Below are 9,845 nucleotides of genomic sequence, written 5' to 3'. Positions count from 1 at the left end.
AGTGCCTATTATCTGTTAAGGAAGGTACAAAGTGTAGAAAGTATAACTGGAAAGAAGACAAAGTCCTCTGTCCCCAAGGAGACTGTAGTTAATTAAGTGCTAAAGCTGGTGAGTAAGGGCAAGTAAACAGACAAACAGAAAGCCAATATAAATCTTCAAGATGTCAAATACTGAGGCACTTTAGAAATTCTAGGTAATCCTCACATGCCTGTTGAAAATAGAATCCTGGAAAAAAATATTCCATATCAGTTGAGTTGTGAAGGCAATTCATTATTAAAAATAGACACTGGCATGCATGTATGAATACTTAGATTTTTATCTTTCTCTTTGTGTGTGTGTCTGTATTTAGGCCAGTAGTCATATTTGTTCCATTTTCTTGTTCTTTCATTGTTCTTTGACCATGCAAGAAATTTGGCAATGGGCAGTAATATTGGTAATTAAAGTATTAAGACTTCATTCTGGGCATTTTCTTTTGATTTATTTTCTGGCTTATAAACTTTCTTCTTCAGATATGTTTAAGCCACTAATAAACCTTCCATTGAGTTCCTAATATAATTTACTATATTTTTTAGTTCTGAAATTCGTTTTGTTATTTTTTGTAGTTTTCAGTTTCCTGACAACATTTTCAATTTTCTTGTTTAATATTCTTAAACATGTAACTATAGATATGCTATGGTATGCATCTCCCTACTCCATTATCTTCACACACTATGATTGTATTTTAACTGACTCTTGTTTCTACTGGTTCTCATTCATTTCCTTTTAATTTACAGTTAATTTTGATTAAGGGTGGATTATTTATATGAAACATCATTGTAATATCTGAGGTTTCTAGATAGAATTCACACCTGCTCCTGGTGAGTGACTAGGACATTTGCAATCCAAACTAATTTAATTGTACTCTGGGTTTTTGATATTTTAAAGCTAGGCTTTGGTCCTTGCTAGGGATAATCTACTTCCAGTTTCCCCTTCATTCCAAGATAATAGCGTTTCAGGGTCTGATTTCAAAGAGTGCTCTTGATGATGTTTACCAAAACATACTCTTTAGGCAGACACTGGAATCCAGGAGTGATCCTCCTAGTTTAGAGGCTGATGGAAGTTTTGCTCAATTTTGCTCAGCAGATGCTTCTAGTACAAAAGCAATAACCCCTCCAATGCAGTGCCATCAATATGGGGATCCATCTTTCACTGACTTGTGGCCTTGTGAGTCCTCACTGCCTTTTTAGTTCTCTGATGTATTGAAGCAGGTTTAAAAAACTGTTGTATCTAGCTATTCTGGTTGTTCTCAGGGCGAGGGTTAGCTCAAGTTGCTTATTCTGACGCTACTTAGAAGCAGAAGTTCTGCATTATTTCTTTGTATCTTTTAAAAATTTAAAGGAAAAATAAAATACAAATTAATCCTTATTCAGAAAGTTCATATATATGTATGTTCTTCTTCACAAGGAAATTAAGGTTTTCCTTTTCACAAAGAAATTTTTAGTTGTTTTTACTTGATTGTTCACAGGCTTTATGTCCAGATCTTCAGGACACAGATTGAGATTGGCAGAATTTTCATGTTCAATACTCTGCTCTTTCTTACATGTGAATTATTAGTTAAAAACAGAGTAAGATCATTTGCAAAATTCTTCCTTAATAAATTTTATTTTAAAATGAAATTTCAGGGGTTTTTGGTAATATACAATAGAAACTAACTCTGGTTGGTGGAGTCCTGGGCAGTTCTGAGGGTCTCAAAAAGGGTAACTCGTGGATAGACTCCTCAGAGGAACAATGCTCCAAACATTTTTATACATTGGGTGTCTCTCATCAAAACCCTTGTTTTGCCTTGGAGCCCTATCAACAAGGAAAAGTATTGCAATGTTTTTTATATAACCATTTACTGAGTGACTTTGTCCTTTTCCTAGTGCTGTTACTGTTGCCTCACTTACTGTCTGACCATAACAACTTTGCAGGGTCGATATTATACTTTTCATATTACACAGAATTTAAATAAGTTGCTTACCTATTTCCCTGGAGTCAGAAAAATATGAGTAATACTGATCTTTCTTTGGAGGGAAAAAATGGGTTTAAAAAGAGTTTAAATCATATTCCCAAGGTCATAGGATCAATACATGGCAGACGAGGATTTCCACTTGGACTTAAGTCCTTCCTGCCACATTATCTCTTTACATTTGGGGACAGCTTGTTTTCATGAAATTCAAAAGGAAAAGTTATGATAAAAAATAGGTTCTCTCTGTTGACCTTAAAAGATTAAAAGAATGATATAAAATTGAAAGCAATCTTGCTGCTGTGTTCATTTTGTCACCTCATCTTCAGAACTGTGATCTGTATTGGGTTGTATCTACCTTACAGGAATAGCTTTTTAAAAATGGACACAAAAGAAAATAGTATAAAAATATGTGTATACCAGAATACAGCTATTAAATCATGTTATTGGACATCAAGAGAATGAGATTTACTACTGATGTGGGATAATGTTAACTGTTCATTAGTTAAAGCAAGTCATTATAAGCTCATTAATAAAGCCATACTTTTTTCAAACTTGTACAGATCTCTTTAGGGAAACTTCTGGATTAAAAATAAATTTTATTATTTTAGCTGAGAGCAGGCCTTTCTAAAGTCGTAGAAATTATATAGCTAATTAGTAGTGTTAGTTAACAGTAATGCTAGCCATCCCCTAAAGACAAGCTAATGTTTTTTAGCCAAGCTTATAGAATTTGAATATCCTTGACTGGTTACTTTCTCAGTGCATAGCTCCCAAACATTCTTCAAAGTCACCAAATCTTATAGGTAAGTATTCTTTTTATTTCACATGATTTTTCTCCCTATGATGAGATAAAAATTTGGTAACCAATAATTGAGCCAATAACTTCACAATTTATGTGTCACCTTATTTGGCATCTCATTTATGAACTAATGCTTAAAATTCTCTACCTAATCAAGATCATGAGCATAGTAACTGGTCCTTTTAAAATTTTCTCCATGAAATGCTGCCTACAGTAGTTTTCTGAACAGTTCCAAAGTCAGATGCTTTTATTTGTCATATAGTATCATAAATGATAATTGAATTTTAGCATTTTATTCATATTTTAAAGTGTCTCATCCTAATAAAGTATTTTATAAAAATTATTCTTTTAACATTATAGCATAGAGAGACTCTCTATTGGATAGTTATGCACATTAAATCTATTTTCAAAATCTGCAAGTACAAATTATACAGTGTCAGCATACAATTAGATGTAAGTGCTTTTTCCACTAATATAAATTTTAAAAATGCCTGGACTGTTAAGAATGTAAAGCTAAACTATTAAATGTAGTGTTATTTGATAATATATGTTAGTTTGCAAATTATTAATAAGGCTTTTGTGAAGTAAAATAACTACTGGGACTGGGGGCTAAGTATTTTGAAAAGATGCCATGGTTCTAGAATGTTCTCCTGGCAGCCTTGGTGCGTTTTGTGTCAGGTAAGGGATGGAAGGCAGCACAAGCAGTGGATCACAGAGAAGGATGGAAGGAAGAGTACACCACAATCTTCCCTGCCAGTCAGGAAGGAATACAACCTGCAGGTATGAGGGTGAAGGTCAGGGACTTCACATGCTGAGGTAGCCCTAGAAGTCTCAGTTTCTAAACGTCATCTAAACACTTATATTTGATTTTTTGTGTTATAAAGTATGTTACTTTCATTAAATTCCTTATTATATCTTTATTACGTCTTGCTAGGAGTGCTCTTTTTCTGTATTTAGAAGATAGTGCTTTTGCTGTCTAGCAATATTACATGAGACTAATTACGAAATTACATTTTAGTGTTTCATTTTCCTGAGATAGTTATATTGTGTTATTACACTGAGGTTATTTCTTAATCCTCACAACTACTCCTCAAGGAATGGATTTATTCTCCTTATAAAGGCTCGTTTATGGGGAGGGGCAGCTCCCTGAGACGATGTGTTGGTAGAGCCGTTTTCTAGACTCAGATTTGTTTTGACTAAAGTCTTTTTTGCAGTTCGTCATGATGCAAAAAAATACTTTACTTCCCCAAAGCTGAGAATACTTTCAAGCAATATGCTTTTTTCTATACCTAAAGATTGTATAACCAATCACCATTATAAAGTGAATATATCCACAGTTTTGTTTGTTTTCCTCCAGAGGTGATTATTTACTCCCTCTATTTTATTTCTAATCTCTTATTTATGATGCATTTGCAAAATGTCTGAGGAGGTGAGCAGTTGCACATGAGTGGAGTCTTATAGGAGTGGAATGTCTTATAGGAGATCAAATCTCTAAGCTTAATCTCAGTAACACTCTGCTCTGATCTTAGTGGTGCTATTTTGCACCAAAAATTATTACACATATTTTTGACTATCATGGAATGGCTGAGTTTGGACAGCCCTTGGGGGAAAAAAAAAAGAAAAAAAGGGCTGCCCCATTTTTTTTCTGTATTTTTCATGGTGCTTCATGTCTCTTTCTTTCTTTTTCCCAGTCTAATTCATCTATGTCACATTTTTCCCAGCCTTGTTATCATTTTGTAAATATGTTAATTGGTCATATTTTAAAAATATGTTTTACTTAAAATTCTGAAGAATGAAATTATAACACCAAAATATCAAGGGATAGATTTTAGATGCCTTTCTTGGTGCCCCCCTTCAAACACATCATGTAAGTGGTTGCCTAATCTACTAAACTATAATTATTTCAAGCAAAAGAGCTTAAGTGTATTTGTTTTTGTATAAATCAGTGTGTGTGTGTGTGTTTTTTCATATACACATGTAAACCCAGAAAACTACTTTCATGCATTATTATATTTACACATATACTTGCAGGTGCTTATAAATGTTTCAAGTAAAAATATTACTTGCCTTGTCTGACTATCACAAGACAAGTCCTAATTTGAAACAACTTAAGGAGGACATTGAGAAAACAATTAAGCATTTTACCCTTTCATGACACAAAGCAAATAGTTGACTGAGGCAGATAAATATCAAATTTATAGGAAAATATCAGCAGTTGAATAACCACAGATCTTTCAGCCAATTCCACACTAATTTAAGATTAAGAATTAAAAAAGCAAACCCAGGTTTTACTTAGGCATTGTTGTCATGCTATTATACCCAGTGTTAGTTGCACCATCTAAATTAAAGATAATTAAATTTTTTAGTATAGCAATTTGTTAATAGCACTCATGAGTAAAAAAATTACACAAACTGGCAAAGTCAATGCTTTCTTTTGTTGTCTCAAAGTTATTCGCCAACAGGAGGTTTAAAAGAAAAAAAACATGCAAATGGGAAAACTGTACCAACTAACTAGTATATTTAAATGAAATCTATTTACCTTTTATCCAGTCTGAATAGATGCTTTTTAATTATTGCTAATTGTTTAAGATGCCTTTGCATGCCCCAGAAGATTTAGTCTGAATAAATTTAATTCCTTTAAAATCTCCTTCACTTACAGGCAAATACAGTAAGAAGCCCCATAGGTATGGCAGTAAAATAGTCATAAAGGCAGAAGCATTTGAATGAGCAGAGCAAGGAAGTCTTCCCCCAAAGAGGCAGAAAAGCTATATGGTTGGAGATGCCAGAACTAAACATGCAACACACAGTTGAAACATTTAAGATTACTATGAAAAAGGTCTATGTTCACTCGTGAAAGAATGCGCTAGGGCAGACTAAAGCATATGAATGGCTCTTTCACAGGTCACAGCGTCCATTCAGCCTGTGGACATTGTTATTACCCGACAGAAATAGATGGGCCTAATTAATATTCTGAACATACCTGGGAGAACATTCTTAAGGAAATCATCCTCTGGTGGTTTTGGAAATGTAAAAAAAGAAAGAAAGAAAACTTAACAGTAAGCATTAAAAATTGGATCTAGATAACAAAGTCAACTGCTCTCAAAGCTTAATACCAGCCGCAGATAGGAGTCTTGTTTGTGTACATTTCTCGGTGTAAATGGCTGTGCCTTGTGAAATAAAGTTGAAGAGTCGTTTGAATTTATGAGTAATTATAGTCTTGCCACTGTATCAAATAATGTAAAAATCAGCTGTGGAAAGCTTGTCATAGTGGACTTGCAAATTCACGTAGCAAATGGATAGTCTAGCAATTTGTAGAGTTGGCATTTATTAATGTAAAATGCATAGAGTGAAAATAAAATATCAGAAAAAAAAGCTATTTTAATGAAAAAGTGTGTATGTATCGATTGGGGAAACAACCGCCACTTGCAAAGAATGTTTAAAGTACTTCAAAATGTTTTCTAAATAAATTATTAATTTAAATATTATTTTTCATATATGATTAGATCTAAATTTATCATACACAGCTGTGATATGATAAGCTATAAGCTTTTCATTTGGTAAAATTATGACCATTTTACATTTTGAATATCGTTCATGCAAAATTAACTGTACTTGTACTTCAAAAAATTTGCTGTTGCAAATAAGGATCTAAAACCATAATTAGTTTAGAAATATAATAAAGATAGGGTAGAGGACAAATTTTGTGAGCTACTTCTGTATTTTCTAAGTATATATAAAACATATATATCATATGCATATTTACATATAAATGCATACACACATATATAACACACATACATAGATCTATATACACATTTTAAAGAAAGAACAGAGGATGACACTATAAAATATTTAATAAAACAAGATTGGAGAATTGAGTAAAGTACCTATCCTGTTTAAATACCTGCATTTAACAAAGTAATTCATTCTAAAATGAGAGTCAAGTGTTTAGTGCCCAAACCTAATACAGTACATATAAAACAAAATCCCTATTGAAATGAATGGAGCCATTCATTTCCGAGACACAAAAAGCTGTACTTTCTTTGTCTTGCTACTTTAAAGCCCCTGATAGCATTTTTCCTTTTTATGGTGCTTTAGGTATAGATGCTTGTCTGCTCAAAAAAATCAAGAAAAAACAAGTAGCAAATACCTAAATATGTAGCAGATGTATAAGTGCTCCTTGGGATAGATGGATTATGGACAATTAACTGTCATCACATCTCAGTCTCCGTTTCCACTCGCTCCTGGAGTATACACCTGTGGCTTATTAGGAATATAACCAAAGTGGTAACACAAATTCCAGGTTCAAAGGTAACCTAGGAAAATCTGCTTCCTTACTTTCTTGAGTGTTTCTTATGAAAAGAACAATAACAGTGTAGAAACAAAGCAGTGGATGCATATCATGCAAGGGAACATTTTTAAAGAACCCCATCTTATATTTTTATCTGACTCAAACAAACCAAACCAACAGTAAGAAAAGAATTAGAAAAAAAATCAAAGAATTCTGAACACTGATTGGATATTTGATGACATTAAAAATTATGTTTTTCAGTTGTGATAATGACATTGTGGTTTGGGGGTTTTTTTGAAGTATTTGCAGATGAGATGATATGTTGTCTGGAATTCCTTCAAAATCATTGGAATGCTGAACAGAGAGTGGCTGATATATTATGATGATTTTAAACTATGTCCAAAAATTCTTTGATACTCCTCCTTTCAAGACATGGAGCTTGATTTCTCTCTCCTCCAGTGTAGGTTGTATGCAGTGACCTACTTCTAACAATTAGAATATGGCAGAAGTAACAGTGTGTGATTTCCAAAACGAAATCATACAAGTCATTATGGTTTCCTCTTTGTTGTTTCTCTTGTATCTCTTGTTGTGTGGGAAAAACAGTAGCTGTGTCACGAGAACAATCCAGCAGTCCTATGTGGTGAGGAAATGAGTCTTCTTACCAACAACCCCTGAGGCCTCTGGCCAATAGCCATGTGAGATGATCATCTTGGAAGTGGACACTCTGGTCCGAGTCATACTTTAGGTGACTACAGCCCAAGCCAACATCTTGACTGCAACTTCATGAATGACTCTCAGAATGACCCAGCGAAGTTACTCCTAAATTTCTGACCACAGAGAATAAGATAAGACATGTTTATTGTTCTAAGGTACTAGGATGCTGTTGTTTTGTGGGTTTTTTTTTTTTCTTTTTTGGCAGCAATTGTAATTAAAACAGTATTTATGAAACTAGATTATCAGTTGAGTTTTTGATGCTGGATAATGAAAACTTGAGGAGTTATCATAGTATTTTATCTACTTTCATGTATATTTTAATAACTATATAACTTTTAAAAACTGATTTTCATTTTTCTTTATTTTGCAAGGATGTAATTTAAATGAAAACTATTGACATTTTAGTTAATATTAGGAAATTTTAGTTTTCTTTAAAAAGCGTCCCTTTAAATCCCTTTGCTAATTTTTTCTCTAATAATATTTACATGCATTTGGATTATCCTCACCCATTTTCAGAAACTTTCCAAAAAATAAATCTTAATGGAAAAGCCACACCAACAAAAAGATGTAGGGCTATAAAGTAGAGGCAGCACCAAGAAGAAACTTGGGGAAGTAATTTAGGTACCCTCCCACAACATACTATTTAGCAGTCTCCCACAAATAAGCATACTCTGCGACTAAAACAGTGTGCTTTCTTGATAAACACAACTTCCATTAAGACCCCTTGAGCTCTGACTATATCAAAATAAGAATATAAATATGAAAAGATATTATCTTTAAAGATTGCTGTGATATGATTACCTAAAATCTATCTAAAATGCATATAATCAGCAAATAACACATTTAATAGCCTTGAGCTAAGTACCAAATGAAATTGAAATACATTTTTTTTTTTTTTAAAGATTTTATTTATTTGACAGAGAGAGACACAGTGAGAGAGGGAACACAAGCAGGGGGAGTGGGAGAAGGAGAAGCAGACTTCCCGCAGAGCAGGGAGCCCGATGTGGGGCTCGATCCCAGGACCCTGGGATCATGACCTGAGCCGAAGGCAGACGCTTAACGACTGAGCCACCCAGGCGCCCCAATTGAAATACATTTTAACTTAAGGAAAATAAAGTTGTTGTCTTTTGTAATAAAGTGACTCCTAAAGGGATTAATTTCTAAAGTTTTGAGTTTTGGCTTTTAAATATGTAAGTTCTACATACCACATTAGGTAGAAAGCATATATATATAAACTATATATAAACTATATGACTTGATTATATAAACTATAATCAAATATTTATGAAGGAAAATAATGCATATTAGACACATAGCATGTTTGATACATTTTATTATATTGATTTCTCATATTTTTCCCATGAGATACCTTTTTTTTCACATTTATAGAGGGAAGAACAAACATGAAAAGTAAATTCTCTTGCTAGGACTACACAATTAAAATTAGTGGTTCCTAATTTCAGATTTGAGCTTCCCTGAATCGAAATCCCCAAATCACATGGAGCATCGCTATGTGCCTAGCAAGGTGTTCGTTCTGTGTGGATAGAAAAGAGGAAAACATAGCCTTAGCCCTCAGTACACACTTATATTTTTCAGAAAACAAAACATTAAATGGAAAATAGTAGGGCATGGAAATATTAGTTGTATACTGCATGGGACTGTTATAATTGAAATGGAAACCTGCAGGAATTAGGGATGTGTGTGGTCAGCAGCAGCTGGACAAATTTTTATGGAGGAGTTGAGATTTTAGGTGAGCTTTGGGAAAAAAAAGTATACTTTGGACTGAAGGAAGCACACGGATATTATTGGTAAACTTAATCTCCAGTCGCAGACACGTTTCAGTTGGAGGAACTTCATATGAGTGTTTTGAATGATGACATTTAAGAGAAGGCCAGCCGTACAATCCCTGGAAGCCCATTGCCTTCCTCAGACTCCTTTTCTTGCTTCTTTTTGTTGGAATGCAGATGTATCAACTGAAGCCACAAGAAAACAGTGTCTTCATCACTTCACTGAGCTGCTCAACCAGCACCAATGACTGCTCATCTGAGGCTTCTTGT

This window comes from Phoca vitulina, unplaced genomic scaffold (assembly GCF_004348235.1).
Source record: "Phoca vitulina isolate PV1807 unplaced genomic scaffold, GSC_HSeal_1.0 scaffold10, whole genome shotgun sequence".
In the NCBI taxonomy this organism is placed as follows: Eukaryota; Metazoa; Chordata; class Mammalia; order Carnivora; family Phocidae; genus Phoca; species Phoca vitulina.
The sequence above is the reverse complement of the archived record's forward strand: the minus strand, read 5'-3'. Positions refer to the sequence as shown.